At 42.2% G+C, this 24,236-nt stretch overlaps 1 protein-coding gene and 1 pseudogene across 1 annotated transcript in view; one reads left to right on the top strand and one right to left on the bottom strand.

Annotated features, from left to right (window-relative positions):
* TET3 (tet methylcytosine dioxygenase 3) overlaps positions 1 to 24,236 on the top strand; it is a 127,945-nt gene that overhangs the window by 23,049 nt on the left and 80,660 nt on the right. The gene's annotated exons all lie outside the window — the stretch shown is intronic.
* Positions 14,257 to 14,529, bottom strand: LOC110596218 (annotated as a pseudogene).

Here is a 24,236-nt window from a genome sequence, read left to right as displayed (position 1 = left end):
CCTGACAGTTGAGCTATATGCTAACCTCTGCCTTTCTGCCCACTATTATTTCTGTTTGGTTTCCTGTTTTCCAGCTGTGGGTTCCCAGAGGCATCATTTGGACCCTGAGTAGTAGTTAGGGCTTAGAGCTGGGGTTGTGTGGTTGGAGTAGCGTGTGTCTTAGGGCTGTACTGGCAAGTGGTCCAAAGCAGTCTGAATACCCTGGCTAGGAGCCAGAACCCAGGGATCTGTGCCCAACCCCTGGGAAGCCCGGGAAGCCCCTCCCTGTCACTTTCCAGACACTGCCTCCTCCATGAGGGGGTCATTGCTCCCCATTAGGTCTCTGCCTGAGGTCTGGGGGAAGCAGGATGTGGAGGAGGACTTGGGTGGGTGCCAGCAGTCTTCAACCCTAATGACTCCCCACCTAAACACTCCTACCCCCACAGCCTCCAGTCAGGAGCATGCTTCAACTTGCCTAGAGAGTTTCCAGAGGCCAGTCCCTCTGGTTCAACTAGTTTGGTGATTCTCAGTCTCTACTGTATATTCAGTGGAGCCCTGAATATTCCAATTATCTAAGGACATAATGTCAGTGCCCGCGCCTCAGTTCCAGACAGTTTAATGTCATTGGTCTGGAGTAGACCCTGAGCCTCAGCATTTTTCAGAGCTCTCCAGGTGATTTGAATGTGCAGTCAGGGTTGTACAGGTGATTTGAATGTGCAGTCAGGGTTGTGCAGGTGATTTGAATGTGCAGTCAGCAGGTGCTTTATCCAGTTTGGGTCTCCCTGTCTCTCCCATACCCTTGTGTTGCACTAGAATTTTTTTCTCATTCATTGATAATTTTAATGATAACCAATACAGAGTCTGGAAAAATTAAGACAGACATGTCAGACAAAATGCTGGATTGAATGTTTTGTTCCAGGGGACTGATCCATGAGTTCATAGTTTTTTTTTAAATTTTTTGAGTGGACTGCAACACGTGTATTTAGTGGCCTCTCACACTTCTGACAGTGGTGCCCAAGCAAGCCTGAGTTTATAGTTATTAAGATCAGAATTTAAGAGGGAAGTCCCATCGCAAATAATAGAAACTGAGTTTTTTCTCCTCTCAGTTTTTAATTTTTAGAAACTTTTTTATTTTAGTATAGCTTTACACACAGAAAAACACATATGCATTCATCCCTTGTGAAACATCAACCCTGGGTGAAGCTCTTGGCCTGAATCTCAGTTTACCTGCCTCAGAGCTGTCATAGAACTAACAGAGAGAAGTGTGAAAACTTTACCCCTTGTGCCTGCCCTGCACGTGGTAAATGCTCGTCATTATGTAGAGTCAAGTGAGCTATAATGCAGCATCACTCCATTTTTACAAACAACATTAAACAGGTATTTGGAATGCATGGTGAGTTCTCAGAATACACACCTGTTGTATAACCAGTACCTGGATCAAGAAATATGTATCCTTGTCCTGTTGCTTTTGCCCAGAATTTCCATGGCTTTTAGAAAAAGGTCAAGTCAGGCCCAGCCATAGTACAGTATCATGTGCCGGCTTTGGTCCTGGAACACTTCAGCTTAGCCTCCGCCAGGAATACCTTTATGCATTTTACATACTTATGTGGGTGTTCCTGAATGGGAGTGAGCTTCCCTGTGATAGGACACAGGGTAGGGAGTCCTTAAAACCCTTCCCCGTGCTACTCTCTTCCTTATCTTTTTTAGTCCCTTTTCTACTTGGGCCTTTAAGCATGCCAGTCCAAAAATAGGGTAAATCCAAAAATCTTTTCTTTTGGCCTTGTATTCTCTTTTTTTTTTGATTATATAGGTAATATATGTTCTTTGGAAAACTTAGAAAGTAGAAATAGAAGAGAGAAGGGGAAGAATTTGCCCATACTTGCACAGTCCAGTTAATCATTGTTAACTGGAGTGTCCCTCCAGACTTTATTGCCATGCATTCCAAATACCTGTTTAATGTTATTTGTAAAAATGGCGTGATGCTGCACGGCATCAAGTGATGCCCACTTGACCCTACATAATAACGAGCATTTACCACGTACAGGGCAGGCACATGGGGTAAAGTTTTCACACTTCTCTCTATTAGTTCTCATGACAACTCCGAGGCAGGTAAACTGAGATTCAGGCCAAGAGCGTCACCCAGGGCTGATGTTTCACAAGGGATGAAGCTGGAATTGAGACCAGGGATTTTTGTCTTCAGAGTTGATGCTTTTAGACTATTACCTTCCTTCTGGGGTTCTTCCACGTTGAGTTTATTTGCCAAATATTTATTGGGTAGTGGACATCTTTTTCCATAGTGATTTTTTTTTTTGACTTTAATGTGAATGCCTCTCATGTTTTACCCATAAACAGGGTATTGCTGATTGTTTGAGATCTTCTGGTTGCTTTTAAAATTCTTCTATATCATGTTAAAGAAATAGTCTTGGTTCTATTTTATTAAAAAAAATTTTTCCTGTTATTAGTGGGTGTATCATTTTGTCATGTTTATTTAGTGTGGTTTAAAGATCAAATGATATTTCTCCTTTGTTAGTAAGATAAATTGTGTTAATATATTTCTTAATATTGAATTATCTTTACATTGTATTTTTAACACAGTTTGATTTATTAATATGGGGGGCTTGCATCTATGTTTATGAATAAGATTGACCTGTAACTCTTCTTTTGTGTTTTTGTTGTCAGATGTTAGTATTAGTATAATAGTAACTTCACATGGTGAATTGTGAAGCTTTTATTCTTTATTTATGTTCTGGTACAATTTAATAGTACAGGCCAGGCACTGTACTACTTACACCTGTAATCCCAGCACTTTGGGAGGCCTAGGTAGGAAAATTGTATGAGCCTAGGAGTTTGAGACTAGCCTGGGAAACATAGTGAGACCTTGTCTCTACAAAATTAGTCGGGAGTGGTAGGGCGCACCTGTAGTTTGAGACTGGAGAATCACTTGAGCCCAGGAGGTCAAGGCTGCAGTGGGCCATGATCATGCCACTGCACCCCAGCCTGGACAACAGAGTGAGAACCTGACTCAAAAGAGATAGATGGATGGATGGGTGGGTAGATAGATAGAATAGCTTAAATAGTAATTCCAGTTTTAAAAGATTTGAAAAAAAATCTGATGTAACTATCTGAGCTTGGTATCTTTTTTGAGGATGGACCTTTGCAGCTTTCTGATCCCTACTGTTTTCACCACAGCTATTGGTATAAAGCATTGACTTTGTATTTTCTTTTCTTTTTTTTTTTTTTTTTTGAGTTGGAGTCTCAGTCTGTCGCCCAGACTGGAGTGCAGTGACCGCTCCCGGCCACTGCAGCCTCGACCTGCTGGGGCTCCGGCGATCCTTCCCCCTCAGCCTTCCAAGTAGCTGGAATTACAGGCACGCACTACCACGCCCAGTTAATTTTTTGATTTATTGTAGAGATGAGGTCTCACCAAGTTGCCCAGGTGGGTCTCGAACCCGTGGGCTCAGGCAATCCACTCACCTCAGCCTCCCAAGGCGCGGGATTACAGGGTGAGCCACCAAGCCCGGCTTACTTTGTATTTTCAATGTAAGGGATCCATTTTCAAATTTATTTGCATAATTGATCTGCAGTTAATGCTTTTGAGTTCCCTCAGTATCTGTGGGGTTTTTTTAACTCTTCATTTCTTTTTTTTTTGGAGTTCCAACTCCATCTCACTCTGTCACCCAGGCTGGAGGGCAGTGGCACGCTCCCGGCCACCGCAGCCTCGACCTATTGGGCTCTGGTGATCCTTCCGCCTCAGCCTTCCAAGTAGCTGAAACTACAGGTGTGCGCTACCACACCCGGCTAATTTTTTGATTTTTGTTGGAGAGATGAGGTCTCGCCAAGTTGCCCAGGCGAGTCTTGAACCCATGGGCTCAAGCAGTTCACTCACCTCAGCCTCCCAAAGGCACGGGATTACAGGCTGAGCCACCGAGCCGGGCTTCACTCTTCATTTCTAATGTTGTTTTCTCTTTTTCTTTTCCATAACTTTGCCACCGTTTTGTGTCATTTAAAAGCACATAAATTTATCAGTTGTGCTGTTTTCTAAAGCCTTTATTTCTGCTTTAGCCTAATATTAATTGTCTTCTTTTCCTTAGGTTTTTTGATATGTCCTTTTTCTGGTTTCTCAGTTGGATCCTTAGGACACTTTCTATTTTTTCTTCTTTGATAACAAACACATTTAAAAATATGACTTTTTCTCTAAGTTCAACTGTGGCCTCATTCTCTAGGTTTTGATATTTTATGTCTGTTGGAGCTCTTGGAGAGATTTTGATGGCATACCCAGTGTGTGAATGTCTAGTCCCAGTTTAGCCTGACCACCCTTCCTCCCAGTGGGGGTCCTGAGGAGAATCCCTGCATGTGGAACAGTGGCAAAGCTAGTCAATGTGGCACTTGATTACTTCCCAGGGCTTTGTCCCCAAACCCCTGGGTAAGGGTCGTGGCAATAGTTTACTAACTTAGCAACCAGGACCTTTGGAAAACAACTTTTTTTTTTTTTTTTAGTTGGAGTCTCACTCTGTGGCACAGGCTGGAGGGCAGTGGCCGCTCCCAGCCACCGCAGCCTCGACCTGCTGGGCTCCGGTGATCCTTCCGCCCCAGCCTTCCAAGTAGCTGGAACTCCAGGCGCGCGCTACCACGCCCAGCTAATTTTTTTTTTATTTATTGTAGAGATGAGGTCTCGCCAAGTTGCCCAGGCGGGTCTTGAACCCACGGGCTCAGGCAGTCCACTCACCTCAGACTCCCAAAGGTGCAGGATTACAGGCTGAGCCACGGAGCCTGGCTAACTTTTTTTTAACCTAAGCAAAATCAACTTGAATTTATTGCTTAGGATGAGGGCATATCCTAAGCCTAAATGAAGTTTTAGTAGTATTTAGAAAAGCTTTATACATTAGCACCAGAAGAAATGAAGCTAGATGCTAAGGACAGTGAGGAGAAAAAACAAGAATTTGACCCAGAGCTCATGGCCTAGTTGGGTTGGGCTAGGCTACAGGTAAAGTCTTGCTCCCTGCATCTTTCTTGCACCTCTAGAAAATACAGTCCAGTTGGTGTCCTTCAGGCCATGAAGAACATCCTAGGACAGAGAGAACAGAAGAGTGATGGGTCAGGGAAATTAGGGTTGGTATCTCTTGGGCACCACCTTCAGGGCTCCACTGAAAATTTCGGTATTCCTCCCCTAGTACCCAGGGTGTAGGGCAACACTGATCCACGTGGTGAAGACACAGTCTCCCCTCTCTGGGTCCAGCAGAGCCTGTTGCAGTAGGGGGAACCTCTGTGCCCCAACCTGTACTTGCTCAAGCCAGCAGAGAAATGACTTGGCCCAAGGATCACACCCCAGGCCAAATGTGCAATGTCTTAGGGGATAGCTTCTCTTGCCTTGTATTCAAACTCCTTAGAGAGCCACGACAGGCAGGGGAGGAGATAGGCAGGAGGATGAGAAAGGATGGATTTTAGGTTCAACCTAGAAACCAATAGTAGCGTTATTATGCTTTTTTTCCAAAATGGGAAAAATTTTGAATTTTAAATAAAAGTAACACATGCCCACTTAAAGAAACCAAATAATATAAAAGTATATAATTGGAAACTGAGAATCCCTATTTCTTTTCCATCCTGGTGTAGTCAGTATTAACAATTTAGACATCTATTTCCAGACTTTAAAATTAGTATTAATACATGAACTTAATGCCTTTACTGCAGTATGTGTTTTATCATATTGATGGATATTTACAATTCCAATTTTTTTTGCAATTATAGATTATGAGATAACAAACATATTTGTATCTAGATTTTTTGATTACTTATTCAAGTGTTTGTATAGGACAAAGTCATACAAATGAAATTTTAATTGACATTACAAAGTTACCGTCTCTAAAGGTAATTTGATAATATCTATCAAATTTACTTTCCCGCTAGCACTGAATGAGGAATTATCAGTCTTTAATTTTCTCCAGTTTATAGGTAAAGATATCTTATTTTTTCTTTTTATTAGTGAAGTTGAGGATGTTTTTCTTTGTTTTTGTTTTTGAGTCGGAGTTTCTGTCACCCAGGCTGGAATGCAGTGCCATTGGCTACCGCGACCTTGACCTGCTGGGCTCAGGTGATCCTTTCGCCTCAGCCTTCCAGGTAGCTGGAACCACAGACACGCACCACCACACCTGGCTAATTTTTTGACTTATTGTAGAGACAAGGTCTTGCCAAGTTGCCCAGACTGGTCTCGAACCCCTGGACACAGGCAGTCCTCGCGCCTCCACCTCCCAAAGTGCTGGAATTATAGGCATGAGCCACCGCACAACTGAGAATGTTTTAAAATGTTAACCATTTTGCATTCTATGTATTACATGTTCTAGCCATATTTTTCTCAATTAGATTGTCTTTTTTGAACCACAGTATTGACTTCTTTCTTTAAAAAATAAATTCAGTGAACTTTTATTGACTAACTCATGCTGTTAGGAATATAGAAAAAAGTATGACATGGTTCTCACATGCATGAAGATAAACATTTTTAAAAATGTTTAGACTCTCCTGCCTTCTTTTTTGCATTTATTATTATTTTAACTGTCACCTAATAGTTGTATATATAGTGCTTAAGGGGAACAGGATGATATCTGAATACATGTATATAATGTGTAATCATCAAATCAGTATGATTAACATACGCATCACCTCAAACAGATTCTTTATTTGTGTTGGAAACACTCAAAATCTGCTCTTCTAGCTATATGAAAATATGAAATAAGTTATTAATTATAATCACCTTATGGTACTATAGAACACTAGAACTTGCTCTTCCTATCTAGCTGACTTCTTTCCTTCATTTTAACCAACCCTACCCTTCCCAGCCTCTGGTAATTACTATTCTAGTCTCTACATCCATGAGATCGACTCTTTTAGCTCCCACATATGAGTGAGAACATGCAGTGTGTATCTTTCTGTGCCTGACTTGTTTCACTTAACACATCCTCCATGATCATCCAAGTTGCCACAAATGACAGAATTTCACTCTTTCTTATGGCTGAATAGTATTTCACTATATATATATATATATATATATAGAGAGAGAGAGAGAGAGAGAGAGAGTATATATTATCTATAATATATATATTGTGTATATATGTATATATAATATATATACACACATAATATATATATATATATTATGCACACACACACACCACATTTTCATTATCCATTCTTCTTTTGATGGACACTTAAATTGATTTCATATCTTGGGTATCATGGTAGTGTTTCAATCAACATGGGAGTGCAGATATTGCTTTGACATACCAATTTCAATTCCTTTGGATGTATACCCAATAGTGGAATTGCTGGATCATATGATAGTTCTATTTAGTTTTCGGAGGAACCTCCTTACTGTTTTCCATGGTGACTGTGCTAATTTCTAGTCCCACCAAGAGTGTACAAGAGTTCTACTTTCCCTGCAACCTCATCAGCATTTGTTATTTTTTGTCTTATTGATAATAGCCAAGACTGGTGTGAGATGATATCTCTCCTGTCTTCTTTTTTTTTTTTTTTTTTGAGTTGGAGTCTCACTCTGTCACCCAGACTGGAGTGCATTGGCCACTCCCGGCCATTGCAGCCTTGACCTGCTGGGCTCCGGTGATCCTTCCACCTCAGCCTTCCTAGCAGCTGGAACTACAGGTGTGCGCTACCACGCCCGGCAAATTTTTTTTTCATTATTTATTGTAGAGATGAGGTCTTGCCAAGTTGTCCAGGCGGGTCTTGAACCCGCGGGCTCAGGCAATCCACTCACCTCAGCCTCCCAAAGCACGGGATTACAGGCTGAGCCTCCAAGCCCAGCTCTCCTTAAATGAGTACGCAGTATAGCCCAGGTACATCATTATCAGGGTTTCGACATTAACTTCTATTATATTTTGAAAAAAATGTTTGGCTTTTTATATGCCTTTCATTGTATCTGTCACAAAGATTTTATTTTGCACAATCAGAATTCATCAATATTTTGACTTCTTGGTTTTTACTTAATAGTTTTATTTTAGATATTCAGATCTCTAAGATGAGATTCATTTTTGTAGGTGGTATAAGGATTGAACTTTTCCCAAATAGAAAGCCTATTATCCCCGTCTGTTTATTATTTATGGCATCCCCAGGAGTTTATAATTCCACCTTAAGCATTTCATAAATACTCATATTTATGGCTGTTTTAGGGCCTCTCTTCACTTCTACTGAATTATTTGTCAAAATTGTGTGTATATTTCATTGTTTTAATTACCACAGTTTTCATGCAACAGTTTGGCTTTAAAAATACTTTTTCCACACCCGTTTTGACCCTTTTTTGCATTTTTTTCCCAGATAAGTTTACAAACAACTTGTTGTGTTCTGTGAAAAATACTGAGATTTTTCAGTTGGATCATATGAAACTTACAGGTTATTTTGGAGAGAGTAGCAGCTGTATAATGAGTCTTCCTATCTAAAAAAAAAGAAGTGTATCTTTCCGTTTATTGTAGTCTTTTTGTGTTTCCATCAAAGTTTTAAAGTCTTCCACATTTAAGTATTTTCCCGGGCATGTTGTAGCCTTTGTTATTGCTGTTGTGAATGGGATCTTTTCTGCTACACTTTGTCACCCATCTTTCCAGGGGTATTAGAAATGCTTCTGTTGTTTGTCAGCTGCTCTGTGCTGCTGTCTCTGACACTCCTATCCCCCTCTCCCTCAGGTCCCCATAGCACATTGTCTGTACCTCCGTGGCAATACTGTAGTGCCTGAACATGAGCTCCTAGTGGCGGGGTGCTCATCTCACCCAATTTCATGTCCCCAGCACCTGGCACAAAGCCTAGCATGTAGTAAATCCTATTAATAAATGCTTGTGGCATCAAATTGATGGGAGAGACAGTGAGCTTCACCTCTTCAAAGTGTGACAGCCTGGGCCAGCATGAGGAGCAGAATCTCAAGCAGCCCTGGCTCCAAGCCTGTAGGCTGTGATCCGGATAACAGATGGGGCACCCGCCTTGTCCCCACAGGAAAAAAGACGGTCCTGGGCCATTTTCCCACATGCAGACATCAGGGAGGAACCCTCTTAGCCCACACTTCATCATGATACTGGGTACTGACAGCCCACTTAATACTAATGGAGAATGCTTTCTTGGTTCCCAGACACCTGCAAGTAGCACAAACAAACTTATCTGCACTTCCCTTAGGGAATGAGGACTCATCAGGGCCAGAAGAAGAGGTCTTAAAGAACACTGGTGAAATTGGCTCCACACTTGTGTGCCCAGTCACCACCTCTCTCATTAGTGCTACTGTTCTTCAGAGTCCATGCCCACCCCTCCCCGTCAGTGTTTCCCAGGTGAAGTTTGTTTCTAGCAACATGCTAATCTTTCCCATGGTGTTTGCATTTTAAGTTTTGATTTGTAAAATATAAATGTTTTGATGGAGCTCTCTGGGGCATGTCACTCTGCCCTGTACCTTTGGCAGTGAGTGGGTCCGGATCCTTAGGTTCTCCTTTCCCCCTGTTCTCTGCCCCAGAGCTAGGATGGCAATGTGTACCTGTCTAGGAGGGCTAGGTTCACTGGGACCCATGAACAAGGGACCCCTACCTCTGCGGCATGGGGGCCTATGGACTTGGAGACATGGGAACTCCTGTTGTTAAGCAGGGGTCAGGATTTCTGCCTCTTGACCTGCATAAAAAGAAGGTGGGAATGTGAGCTGATTCTCAATCCTTCTGTCACGGTTGTGCATCTGGTTCAGTGTGTCACTGGGTTTCACTTGACCACAGCAGTGAACTGTTACTCATTTATCCCGTGGCCTGTGCTCACCCTCCCCTTCCTGCTTGCTCATCTCCCATTCTCAGGGCCGCAGAGGAGATAGAAACACTTCCCTTGCTCCTTTGCTGATTTGTTTAATCCCCTGGGAGCAGTGGAACCAAGAGCATATCCAAGAACACTGGGAAGGGGAGAGAAATGTAGAAATACTGCTCTGAACCCCCTACCCTGTCCTGTTGATTTCTACTCTTTCTCCCAGTGGCCACCTGATCATGTGTGTCTTGTGCTGGATGACTCCAGGGCTGAGGGAGAGGCTCCTCCTGGCAGCCAAGGCGGTATCTCTGCCAGCTCTGGAGAAGCTGCCTTCTCAGGGTGCTGAGCAGATGGACCTCTGTAAGCCGGTGGGGTTATTCCAGATGCCTTCTCCCGGAGAAGAGCACATTCCGGCAGTGGGGCTGCTGCTGGGCTGTTCAGGGCTTCAGTTCACCTGTTGGACAAAGCCGGTTCCTACTCTGCCTCCTGTCTGTGTGCTGTCCTTTCAAAGAGCAGAGACACTGACTGACCACTGATGGGTCAGGCTTGCATGTGCACACGGGAGGTGGAGAGAAACTGCGTCCATTGCCAACCATAGGACCCTTGGTTCACCCTGATTCTGAACCAGTTGAGGCTTTCCCCTTGTCTGTGCTATAGGGTTATTGGAGGGGGGTTCTCAAAGGGTGGTTAAGGGACCACCTGTTTCAGAATCCCCTCTATGGTCAGGGTTGATATCTGGAACAGGTACCTGGGAATCTGCACCTGTAGCCAGCTCTCTACAGGTGATTCCTGTATCCACTGGAAACAGGAACTTGAGAATTGCTGGTGTGTGGACTCTTGTAACAAAAGGAGCTCTGCTTATTTGGGGGTCCCAGTACTTGATGGAGTCTGAAAAGACATGCATTTAAGTGCTGTGGTGGTTTGTAAAAAGGCCTGGTGTTATGCACATACTTGTGAAAACACAAGGGAGACTAAGTACAAATGCTGCTGCATTTCAGATATGATCAAACTCTGGGAAATACTTAACACTTTTTGCCGTTGTCTGTTAGAAAAAATGAAAATTCATTGCAGAAAAATCAAAGTTCAGGTAGGCAGACAGGAAAAAATTTAAAAGTCCATAATTTTTTCACTCAGAACTCCTGTTACTATTTTGGTCTTTCTAGAACAATCATTTTTTTTTTTTCACTTTCCCTCCCTGATTACCAAAACAATGCATGTTTTTTAATAAAAATTATTTCTTTTCTGTTTGGTATAAAAAGTGGTGTAACATGTTTTGATTTGCAAATCTTTTATTGCTGCATTTAATTGGGATCTGCATTTTTTTCTTTGTGAATATATTTTGATTTCCTTACCTATTTTTCTTTTGTATGTTTTCTTATGAATTGGTAAAAGAGCTTCATTAGTGGTGTTAACTCTTTGTCGTACTTTGGCAAATATTGCAAATTTCTTATTTTTTAAAAAAATTTTAATTTTAAAGATGTGGAGTACAATTCAAGATTAAGTATACAAATGTTTATTATGCAGATATTCTTGTTGATGAGATGTGCCCCCCACTGCAGAATCCCACTACTGCTAATCCTGCTCCCCCCACAATTTCCCACTACTGACAATCCTTTTCTTATAATATTATGATAATTTTTCAAGGTCCACTTATGAGTGAGAACATGTGATACTCAGTTCTTTGTTTCTGTGATAAATCACTCAGTATTATAGACTCTAAGTCCATCCAAGTTGCTTGTGAAGTTCATAATTTTGTCTTTCTTTATGGCTGCATAATACTCCATCATGTATATGTACATTTTTAAAATCCAGTTCTCTTTTAATGAAGAGCATGGTTGGTTCCATGTTTTTACTATTGTGAACAATGCTGCAATAAACGTGTGTGCAGGTATCTTTTTCGTAGCGTGATTTGAGTTCCTCTGGGTATATTCCCATAGGGAGATTGAGGGGTCATATGGAAGGTCGATTTTTAGACCTTTTAGGAATCACCAAACTGTTTTCCACAGAAGTTGTACTATTTTACACTCCCACTCACAGTATAGAAGTGTTCCCTTTTCCCCGCATCTTCTCCAGCATCTTGTTTTTTGTGTTATTGATGATGGCCATCCTTACTGGAGTTAGGTGGTATCTCAGTGTGGTTTTAATTTGCATTTCTTTGATGACTAGTGAGGCTAAGCATTTTTTTCATGTATCTGTTGGCTGCTCTTATGTCTTCTTTTGTGAAGTGTCTATTCATCATATCTTTTATTCACTTTGTAATGGGCTATTTGTTTTTTTCTTTTCAGCATGTTTGAGTTCCTTGTAAATCCTAGATGTTAGTAGGCCTTTGACAGATATACAGTGGGCAAATATTTTTTCCCAATCTGTGGGCTCTCTCCCTGCTCTCTTGATGGTTTATTTGGCTTTGCAGAAGCTTGTCAGTTTAAGATCCCACTTGTCTATCTTATCATAAACGACCACAAAAAGCAATCCTCAGCCAAAAAAAAAAAGAAAGGTATCACACTCCCAGACTTTAAACTTTATCATAAAGCTACAATAATCAAAACAGCCTGGTGTTGGTACAAGAACAGGCATATAGACCAATGGAATGGGATAGAGATTCCGGAAGCAAAACCTCAATTTCTCAATCAACTCAACTTCAACAAATCCTCCACCACCAACCACTGGGGAAAGAAGAACCTGTTCAGTAAATGGTGCTGAGAAAACTGACTGACCACATGCAGAAGATTAAAACAAGACCCCCTACCTATCACTGTACACAAAAGTCAACTCTAAGTGGGTCAAAGACCTAAAAGTAAAACCTCAAACTATAAGAACCTTAGAAAATACAGGAGACACCCTTATGGAAGTTGGAACTAGCAGCCAATTCCTGATCAAAACCTCAAGTGCCCATGCCATAAGAGATAAGATAGACAAGTGGGACCTCATAAAATTGACAAACTTCTGCAAAGCCAAATAAACCAAATCTTCTAATTTTTTAATGTTTTGTCTTATTTTGCCAAATTTTTTTTAAACATGTTTGTATGTTCAAATCTAGCTGCAGTAGTTAATTTATCAGCTTATATGCAGTTTTTTCATTTGGTTGTGTCCGACAGAACATGGAACAGCCACTGCTTTTGTGACTCTTAAGAGAAATTCAAGGGAGATTGGCAGGTATAGGCCAGACCAGTGTTTCTGCATTTTAGTGTTCATCCAGGTGACCTGGGGATCTCCCTACAATGCATGCTCTAATTCAGTAGGTCTGGGTTGAGGCCTGAGGGTTCTGCATTTCTGTCTTATTTTCAGGTAATATTGATGCAACTGTTCCTTAGATTGCACTTTTGAGTAGTTGCAAGGGGCCAGATATTTTCAAGCCTGACTGATCAACAGAGGTACCCAAGGAGCATTTTGGAACTCAGGGTTTTCTGGGCCTCAACCTGGAGACATCAGGCTGTGGGACTGAGTCCAGCTTGGTTATGTCTGACAGGATGACTAGAGACAGTGGCTTCCCAATGGTCCAGGTGATTGTTATTTCAGTATTTCTACCTCTTCTTGAATAAATTTTCCTAGAAAATAGTTCTTACATATTTTCAAAGTTTCTCATACAACATTTCACACTTATGGATGGTTATATCCCTTTTCATATTTCTAATATTTTTTTTTAATAACTAGTCTTGTCAGAGATTTTTTTTTATTGGTCTTCTGGAGAGCCATCTCTTGGATTCATTTATAAATGCCACTATGTCTGTTTTCTTTTTTTTTTCCCCAAGCCAAACTGTATCTAGCTTTATTAAAGATACTTTTCATAAACAATCATAGTATTTCAGGCAGGACATTAGCAGACAATCTTTAACAGTATACAACAACTTTCAAACTTCCTTCTTTAATGGACTACCAAAATCAGAAAGCCACTATAAAAACCCAATGAAGTCTTCATTTGATGCTCTGAACAGGGAAGAAGTTTAGAGTGAGGATTGACACTTCACATTTAGCATGTTGTTTGACAACTTTTCACAAGCTGACCCTGACTTTCAGGAAATGAAATGAAAATGGCAGACTTTGTCTGAAGATCCACAATCTGTAAACGAAACTGCTGCTCTTATGAGGGGTGGCATCACTGACATACTGGTAACCAATTATTGGGGGTCAGGTCCCAACAGATGTCTGGGTTTAAGGGAGTTAAGTCTATGCTGAAGGCAGAAAGGGAGAAGAGGACATAAAAAATGAATGTTTTTCCACACTACAAGGCGTTTATACCCAGGTGGCTATGTGTGTCAATGTCGGGGAATCTTTCCTCCTGGAAGCCAAGAGGAAGTCTCTTAAAACTAGAAGGGAAAGGTGTTTTTCCCACTCCAATCCATCTTTGGAGACATTCTATTAGTGACATATGCCCCTTTCCCAAAAAACAACAATGAAGTGTTCTGTGTGCTAACAACATAGCTTAAAAAAAAATTCTGCATTTTTATAAAACTTGATAAAAAATAGTATTTCAAACTGTACAATCACCAGAAGTACACTGTTATCAAAAATGCATACACTTCACTTGGCATCTCCAGCACCTTCAGCTTTCTGTGCCTGGTCTGTTTTGGCATCTCCATTTTCTTCAGGGTTGTTCCCCTCCTTATCGGTATCGGCTTTTCCCTTTTTCCCTCTGGGTACCTTCTCTTCCTTCTTAGCTGGGGCCTTCTTAGGCTTGTGCTCTGGCTTTGGAGGAGCAGGTTTAGTCGACAACCTTGCAGATCTTCTCTGGGGTTCATCCTTCACCTTGGCTTTATCTCCTTTAGCATCCCCTTCAGCCTTTGTCTTGGGCATGGTGGTGATGGCAGCGGAACTAGGGCACTGGACGCGGGGATGGAGCGGCGTGTGGGCTTTGGTCGGTCTGGGGGGGTCGTTCTTGCCTCTTCTTCTTCACACTGTTCCTCTGTTTCTCTGTTTTCTAATCAACTATTTCTGTCTTTATCCTTACTGATTTGATCTTTCTACCTTTCTTTGTTTTTATTTTCTAGCTTCTTGGATTGAAACCTTAATTTATTTTCCTTCTTATTTAACAAAAGTATTTATGGAAACATGAATTTTTCTGTTAACAGATACTTTTCTCAGTAATTAATCTGCAGATATGTAGTTGTGATTTTGATTCCCTATCATTCCTCTTCCCCCACCCCAGAGTTATTTAGACTTGCTTAGGATTTCCAGTTGTTAGGTTTCTTTTGGTTAGGGAGGACTTGAAGGCTGCCCTCTGCTGCATGGCAGTCCAGGCTGTCTGTGTTTTATGTAGGCCTGTGTGTTCGTGGAACTTGTGCACATGTGTTGTTAGAACTTCAAGTTAGCCCTCTGTGGTGCACATGAGAGGGGCCATCTGTGCCCTACGTGTGTGAAGGGGAAGGGGTCTTGGGCGAAGAGTAGATGGTCCCTGTTCCCAGGCTCTCTGCTTCTCCTGACAGCCTTGCCCCTGCAGGTTGCTGCCTAGTCCAGAGACTGTCCAGGCAACCTCTCTGTTACTTGCTTTCTGCTCTGCGATTCCCATTCGCTGCCTGAGGTGGTGTCTGGAGTTCAACGGGGATGACCCCGTTGAATGAGCTGAGATCTAGTGGAGGGGCAGACTTAAGTCAGAGAACCTAAGCTCTACAGCCCTCCTGCTGCCCCTGACCAGCCATTTGTCAGTAACCACTCACTTCATCCTATTTCCTGTTCCTAATCTGTTAAATGTGAGGAATGTTACCTTTCACAGAAATTGCAAGAGCCTTAGAGATCATCCAGTAACATCACTGTTTTAAAACATGTTTTTTATTTTGGCATAATTTAAGAGATTTAGAAAAGTTGCAGAAATAGTACAAAGAATTCTCTTCACCCAGATTCCCAAGTGTTAACACCTTACTACGTTTGCTTTATTCTTTTCTTTCTTTTTTTGTTTGCACCATTTGAAAGTAAGTAGCAAGCATGATATCCTTTACTTTTACTTGAATGTAGATTTTCTAAAATGACGTCAATAGCCACAGAGCAATGATCAAAATCAGGAAGTTAACATGGATACAGCATTACTGTACTAGCTAATCTACAGGCCTTTTTTCAAAATTTGCCAATTGTCACACCTCTTTTACAGGAAAACCTCCCTCCCCCCAGATCATACACAGTATTCAATGGTCAAGGTTTTTTTTTTATTTTTTATTGTTTTATGTCTCCTTTAATCTGGAGCAGAGTCTCAGTTTTTCCTGATGTTTTTATAAGAACTGTTTTTAAGCAGATGAGGAATTTGAGGCTCAGACAGGTAAAGTGACTTGCCTCAGGCTTACCACAGGACAGTCTCAGAAGAGCTAGGCCAGGAATCTGGTCTAGCTGCTGAAGCTGTCCTCATAGCACCCAAGTCTGTATCATCAATCAAATTTTCAGTGGGAGAGGTGGGGCAGGGCCCAACTCCCCAGGGAACTGCCTTCTCTTTTTTTTTTTTGAGTTGGAGTCTCACTCTGTCGCCCAGACTGGAGTACAGTGGCCGCTCCCGGTCACCGCAGCCTCGACCTGCTGGGCTCCGGCGATCCTTCCGCCTCAGCCTTCCAAGTAGCCAGAATTACAGGCATGCGCTACCACGCCCGGCTGATTTTTTGATTTATTGTAGAGATGAGGTCTCGCTGCCCAGGCGACTGCCTTCTCTTGTTCTCTCCTTTTCCCCTCTGTCTTTGCAGTGCCAGGCCATGGCACCCCACCTCACCCATTCCCTGGCTAGTTTGGTGTTGGTCTGGGATCAGGGCATAGCTGGGGACAGAGAGGGACTTTAAAACTGGTCTAGCCACTGCCTCTCCCTGAGAACAGAGCTGAGGAACAAGGATCACCACAGTTGGGTGGGGCCCAACTGGTGCTTTCTGGTGAGTAACACCCTCAGATTGGGAGTGTGGGTTTAAAACCCGTCACATTCCCTCCTCCCCCAACTTTGGGGTCAGTGGCTGGGACTTGTTCATACCCAGCCAGAGGTAGGGGCCTGAGATATGTCCCAACTGAAATATGTCTTGAGGCTGGGCCAGAGTGAGCAGGACACCTGTTCCAAGTCTTTTCTGCAGTAGAATACATGGAGAGGTTATCGAGTGGTCATGCATTGCAAGGGTGATACCTAACAGATAATTGACTGCTAGGTCATATTGTAGTAGCAGAGCACCCTTATATTGTAAGTATTAAAAACATGATGTGTTTATTTTTTCAACAAATGATTTGCATTTGGCTTTGAAAGGACATGCTTTATTGCTTAATATACAGTCTTTGTCTCACTTGTTCTTAGGAGATTGCAAACTCCACCTCCTCAACTTGTTTTAAATAAAAGAATAAAGGCCTTTGAACTAAACTAAATTTCATGTCTGTTATCTGTGACTCTCCCCCAACTGATCAGTTGGTTTTACATTAGTGGTTCTCATTTTGGGACCCTCCACCCATTCATTCCCAGAATTCAGGGTCGCCCCAGCTTGTTTTCATCTCTCAAGAGTTGCTACCCCTCCTGCTGTCCCAAGGGGTTCTTCTTTTCAGCGTCTGGCAAGGTGCTCTTACTGTCTTTCTTTGTCAAAAAGGAACCACCACCACCAGTTTCCCTGAGATAAGACCCCCCCCTTTGCACCTTTACTTATAACCCACTGGGGAAATAAAAGGAGAGAGATGTGCTGATGAGTTGCAAAGAACAGCTGCACTGATGTTCCTTCTTTCCTTCTTTCCCTTTCCTTCCACCTTTGTTTGAGAGTGAGCTCACTGAGCTCACTCCTTGAGCTAGTGTTCGGTTTCTGCTTTTGTCTCAAATCTTCTTACAGAAGTTGAGATGAAGGTTTTCTCTAACTTTTTTTAAATTACAGTTTTATTGAGATGTAATTCATGATTTACAATTCATCTATTGAAAGTAGACAGTTCAGTGGGTTTTAGTATATTCAGAGTTGTGCAACCAACACCACTATTATTTCTTAAAATTTTCATAATCCCCCAAAGAAACCCCCTTTTCCTTTCCCCACCCCTCTCAGTTTGTGCCAACCACTAATCCACTTTCTCTCTGGATTTGCCTAATCTGGACATTTCATTAAAATGGAATCATATACGTGACCTTTTGTGTCTGACTTATTTTACTTAGCCTCCTCCCCTTTTCTTTTTTTGTGTTGGGGTCTTACGCTGTTCCCCGGGCTGGAGTGCAGTGGCATGATCCCGCCTCATCACAGCCTTGACCTCTTGGGCTCAGGTGATCCTTCTGCCTCAGCCTTCCAAGTAGCTGGGATTACAGGTGTACGCCACCATGCCTGGCTAATTTTTTTTTTTTGTAGAGTCAAGGTCTTGCTACATTGCCTAGGCTGTTCTTGAACTCCTGAGCTCAAGCAGTCCTCCCCCATTGGCCTCCCAAAGTGCTGGGATTGCAAGCATGAGCCACCATGCCCAGCCTGTGCCCATTTTTAAATTGGATTTTCTTTTTTTGTTATTGAGTTGTAAGAGGATTTTGGTATGTCTTTTATACATATGAGTCCCTTATCAGATACGATTTGTAAATATTTTTTCTCATCATGTGAGTTTTTCCCACTTTCTTGATGGTATCCTTTGCAGCTCAAAAGACTTCAATTTTGATGAAGTCCAATTTATCTTTTGTTCTTTTTTATACTTTTTCTTTTGGTGTTACTTCTAAGAACCATTGGCTAACCCAAGGTGATGTGGATTTATGAGTATGTTTCCTTTTAAGAGTTTATAGTTTTAGTCTGTGCATGGTGGCTCATGCCTATAATCCCAGCACTTTTGGAGGTGGAGGAGAGAGAATTGCTTGAGCCTAGGGGTTCGAAACCAGCCTGGGCAACTTAGTGAGACCTTGTTTCTACAATAAATCAAAAAATTAGCTGGGCATGGTAATGCATGCCTGTGGGTCCTGCTACTTGAAAGGCTGAGGCAGAAGGATCCCAAGTAGATTGAGGCTGTGGTGGCCGTGAGTGTGCCACTGCTCTCTTGCCTGGGCAACAGAGTGAGATGCCAACTCAAAAAAAAAAAAAAAAGTTTATTGTTTTAGTTCTTACACTTAGATCTTTGGGTTCATTTTGAGTTAATTTTTGTATATGGTGTGAGACAGCGGCTCAAATTCATTCTGTTGCATGTGCCTGTGTAGTTAGTTGATCCAGTGCTATTTGTTGAAAATACTTTTCTTTTCCCATTGAATTGTCTTGGTGCATTCTAAAGGTTTTTGAGATTTTTATACTAAATGAGATAGCTATATTTGTTATTACAGCTTTTTCATTGGTTATTTGCACAAATTGGCTGGTATTAACATTAAGATGATAAATTAGCACTCTCCAGAATTTCTGGTGAAGGACTAGGTTTTTAAAATTTGCAATCCATCATGGACTGATAATTTTGTAAAATACAATAAAAATGAATTACTAGAAAAATGATCATGTGCTTAGATGCCACAATAGTGCCAATTGCTCTCAGCTTTTATACTTATTGATAGAGGTTGTAGGACAGTGCTGGTATGTAGACTACACTCACAGGACTCCTGATCAAGATCCTATTTGCCATGCTCAATCTGCTTATCTCTTGCTGGGCATATCTTCAACTACCTTTTCTCAAACAGTGTGCCTTGGGGGCCTCATCAGTGTCTCCTGGGGCACTGGAACAGCAGATACTGGTAATGCTACTACTCCCCTTCCAATCCCAGAATGAATGGTTATCCCCAAAGGCCTACTAGAGACATACCTTCTAAATTTTGAGTCACCCAAATAAGATGAAACCCTGTGCAAATATGAGTAAAATCCTGCCTCTACCTGTTGTTGTCAAGGTTGTTACCTAGAGCCTTTGGAGTGAGTGCGCTAATCTATTCTGGTTTATGCTGCTATGCATATGTTAGTGGTAGTGGTAGTGTCAGTTTCTAAAGGAGCTTACCTTTGAATGGGATCTGAGACAAGGACTCTACTTGTTCTTTACTAGTCCCTAAAAGTTGGCCATCTCTGTCTTCAAGGGAAAAATAAGCCTGCACAGACATGGGGGGGCTGGGGTCAATATGTACCATGGGAATGTAGCAAAGCATGAGAAGACCTAGAAACTGTACTTCAGGGGTTCTATGTGTACCACAAACATACCAGAGGAAACAGTGCAGCTGTTAAAAATGAAACTCTTGAAGAATAGTTAACAATATGGGAAAATGCTTATGATATAGTTAGGGAAGAAATTGGCATAGAAGGAAAAAAAGCACTGAATATACTCAGTGATTCCATTTTTATAACTTAAGTGCATGTTGCATAGTGACCAAAAAAAGGTACCAAATGTAAACTGTAGTTATCTCTGGGCAATGGGAGTCTTATATTGTTTTTGCCTCTTTATTTTCCATTTTATAGTGAAAAGAACCTCCTGTTCTGCCATCTCCCTCAGGAACTTCTACCGAAGCTGTTCTTTTTCTTCCTTATCATTCTGTTCTTACAACCTCTTTTTCTCTTTTGGGATATCCACCAGGGTTTTCTTTGACTCTATAATGAGCTTATGGTATGCCTTTGATATCCTATCAGTAACTACACAAAAGGCAGCTTCACTTGGGGGTCAATTCACAGTTAATATCAGTTTTCATTGCTTTCATCACATATTCAAAGTCACAGGATATATAACTTATGCTGTCATGCATATGTTAGTGATAGTGGTACTGTGTCTAAAGTTTCTAAAGGAACTTAAATTTGAATGGTATATAAGACAAATTCAAGCATCCAAAAAGTCTCTGTCCATGAGGTAAGGACTCTACTTGTTCACTCCTATATCCCCAGTGCTTAAAAGTGATGCAGGGTACATATTTGCTGGGTGAGATAAAGAATGAATACATAACTACATATGTATATGTGATGAAAGGTATGATTGTAGCATCTATAGATGAAATTTCTTCATTCTATGGGAGCTAGGACAGTTATTTTCACTTTTAAAAAAACTACCTTCTTTCCTCATTTGCATGCATGTTTTATGTTGTTGCAATCATAACTTTCTTATAGTATGGTATTCTGTTTTTACTTCTTATTTTATCTAGCTTTTTTCTTTGGTATTCATAATTAAGGTTTTAGATGAGTGTATAATCTGTTGATTTGTATCATAGTTTTCAAACCATTCTTCTCATACTGAGTTTTCAACGTTCACTATTGTATAAAAAATACTTTTTAATGTAAATTCATAAATGTAAGTTTCTAGGAGCAGTACTACTCAATGAAAGTAGTCTTTATTACCCTTTATACATTTATTCATTTGTTCACTTATTTATTTGTTTATCTATACATCTGTCTGTTTATTTTTACTGTTTGGACCAAAAGAGAAGACTGAAGTGCTGAATTTGCGGGCATCCTGTCCTGGGAGCTGGGATGTGGGTTCTATGCTCAGTGAGTGAGCAGCGTGATGGGGTGAAAGTGGAGGTGGGGGTATAGGGAGCCCCCTGCTGAGTTTGTTCTCTTGAGAAATAAGTGAGGAGAAAGCTAAAGAAGGCAGGTCTGAAATGCTTTCTTTTATTTTTTATTTTTTTGAGTTGGAGTCTCACTCCGTCGCCCAGGCTGTAGTGCCGTGGCACGCTCACGGCTACCTCAAGCATCAACCTGCTGGGCTCAGGCAATCCTTCTGTCTCAGCCTTCCAAGTAGCTGGAACTACAGGCACACGCTACTGTGCCTGCTAATGTTTTGATTTATTGTAGAGATGAGGTCTTGCCAAATTGCCTAGGCTGGTCTTGAACCCGTGGGCTCAGGCAATCCCCTCACCTCAGTCTCCCAAAGTGCTGAGATTACAGGCTTGAGCCACAGCGCCTGGCCCCGAAATTCTTTCAGAGGAGCACTTGGCAGGACAGGGGCTTGCTTGGATATGCAAACATCAAGAAGGACATCAAAGGGGATAGAAGGCTTCAGTCAGGATAGCCCTTAATGTGATTTTTTTAAAAAGGGGTATCTAGAAGGAGAGTTGCTGGAAGATGGGGAGAGGCGCTGAGTTAGGTTTTAAATGTGTTGGGCTTAAGTTGCAGCCAAGTGGAAACTTGTCTTGTAGCTGGAGAGCAATCGAGGAAAAGGGAAACTTTGGAGTTATTGGTGCAGGATGAGTGATGGGGCCTTGGGTAGAGGTGAGGCTTCCAAAGGAAGTGTGGTGAGAGCAGGAGAGTGGAGAACGACTCTGTTGATGGGGATGGAGGAGGAAAAGGAGAATGGAGGAAGACCAAGATCCAGCAGGGTCACAAAAACCTACCTAGGGCAGATGGTGAGGGGATGGGAAGAGGAGGCTGAGTGAGAGGGCTAACATCCCTATGGCCTTCCTCATTACCTATGACCCTCAGGGAGAAGATAATGAATGTGGAGGGGCCAGGGTTTCTGGTTTCCTTTTCTCCAGCATTGCAGATAGGACTTTCAGATGAACATGTACAAGACCCAAATTACTGGCGGCTTTCAGTTGTCTGGGCTAACAGACCAGTAGTGACTGGGGATAATGAGGCTTTATGCTGAGATGTGTTATATGAGTTTTCCAGGAAGTGAGGTTAGGATGAATAAAATGTGCTCCCTAATTTCCTGCCCTAAATAACAGGCACCCCCCTTTTCCATTTCCTAGCCCACCATGTGAAGTTGATCTTACAGCTGCTAGGTGGATACCCCTCTGCCAAAAATGAATTTTTCTCAAGATTTTTGGGTGATGAAAGATTTCTTTGAATGAAAAAATTAAGTCTTCCTGAGTCCTTGAGAAAGTAATGAATGGGGGCAAACTCACTTGTCAGGAGTTCAAGTAAGGGTCTGAAATTCATTAATAATTGTCAGCCCCTCCTGCAAATGTGGGAGCTCATTCTCCAAAAGAATAATCAAGGCCATGGGCATCCGCTATTGACTCTGATGTTGGATTTGACTTTGCCGCTCACCAATTTTGAACCTTAAAGTATGTTAGTTACTGTCTCTGTGCCTCATCCACTAAAATGGATGTGGAGTTGTTGGTGGAATTGAAAAGGTTACATTTAATTATAGAAACATAAAGGTGCTTTCTTAATTTAGAGTTTGCACCCAGCACTCAAAACTGTTACGTGCCATCTTCCTCCTCCAACCATGGCCCCTTTGACACACCTGAACTTTCCGTGGGTTTTTAGGAAACCTTTTGAGGGGCCCCTTTAGAGAAAGTGCATGGGGCCATTAGCCAGGGACTGGCTGTCTGTCAGGCGACTGTGGTGTGAGCAGTGTTTGCTTTCTCGTTTCCTTCACTTTTTAGACTTTTGGAGCAGGAGGTGGGTGGTGAGAAGTGGGTCTGAGAAGTCGGGTAGGAGGAGCTGTGGGAAGGCCCCGCCTCGATGGGAACCGAAGGGGGCTTTTCTGGCCGTGGGACGTGTACTGTGAAGCTTGGGCAATGGCCCCAAGTGTTGCCGGAGGGATGTGTGCGTATGCACCCGTATGCACCCGTGTGCGTGTGTGTATGTGTGTGTGTGTGAGAGGAGTTGGGGCTCTTGCTGGGTCTGGCCAAGGAGCTGCCTCCGCGTCATGACCTGGTTCTTGTATGCTGGCGGCTTCAGAGCAGCTGCTGCTGCTTTTTGCCAGGCCTCAGATGTGGTCAGGCTTGATTTCCTCCCTGCTGGCCTCTGGCCAGGCTGCCATCGGCCGCTTGAGGCAGGGGCTTCCGTCAGGAGAGCTGGATCCTGTTCCCGCAGCAATTCAAGGGGTGGGGGTGGAAGAGCGAGTCTGCAGCTGTGCTCACCCCTCACCCCTGCCCACCTGCTGGAGGGAGTGTGCTGCCCAGCAGGCCGGCTCAGCGTGGGTCAGATTTGCAGGGTTTTAGTTTGGAGTTCGGGTCTGGGCACAGTAAGTTATGGAGAACTTCTAGTCGGTGGGGAATTTCAGGCTCAGCACCCCACTTCAAGTAGACTCAGTCTTCCCCCTCCAGACTGCTCCTCATTTTTCAGAATTTTTCTCGATTTTCTTACTTTCTTGCATATGTGTGATCTGCCTCGGTGTGTGTTGTAACTGTAGACAACTCTCTAGCGACAGAAATAGCACAAAAAATACCCAGAAATTCTCCCTGACTGCTCCCTTCTGATCTTGTTCACAGGCATGTGTAGTTGGTACAGAGTTTCAAGTGCGTTGTAGTGCTCTGTTCCTAAAACTTTTCTCCCCTAAATAAAAGTGAAAAATAAAATTTGGAAACTAAGAACGAGGAAGTGTACCCATTCTCATCCACCTGAACAAGCCCTATTAGCATTTCTGCATATTTCCCCTTGGTGTTTTGTGTGTTTGCACAGACGTGCATTCTTAATAGAATTGAATTGTTAAATTGGGCAGTGCATATTTAGAATCTTTTTTTTTCTTCCCCCACTTCAAATAGTTTTCACTTTTCCATCATAAAAACCCTCTGAAAGCATTCATTTAATGAGTACAAGTATGTTTTTGAGTTTCATTTTTTCATTTAACATATTTCCCTGGTTTTTTGTTTTTGTTTTCTGGGTTTTTTTTTTTGAGTTGGAGTCTCACTCTGTCGCCCAGACTGGAGTGCAGTGGCTGCTCCCGGCCACTGCAGCCTCAACCTGCTGGGCTCTGGCCATCCTTCCACCTCAGTC

This window comes from Carlito syrichta, unplaced genomic scaffold (assembly GCF_000164805.1).
Source record: "Carlito syrichta isolate Samal-C Ts95f unplaced genomic scaffold, Tarsius_syrichta-2.0.1 Scaffold307324, whole genome shotgun sequence".
Taxonomy (NCBI): domain Eukaryota; kingdom Metazoa; phylum Chordata; class Mammalia; order Primates; family Tarsiidae; genus Carlito; species Carlito syrichta.
Note: the sequence above shows the minus strand (reverse complement) of the source record. Positions and strands in the feature narration are given on the sequence as shown.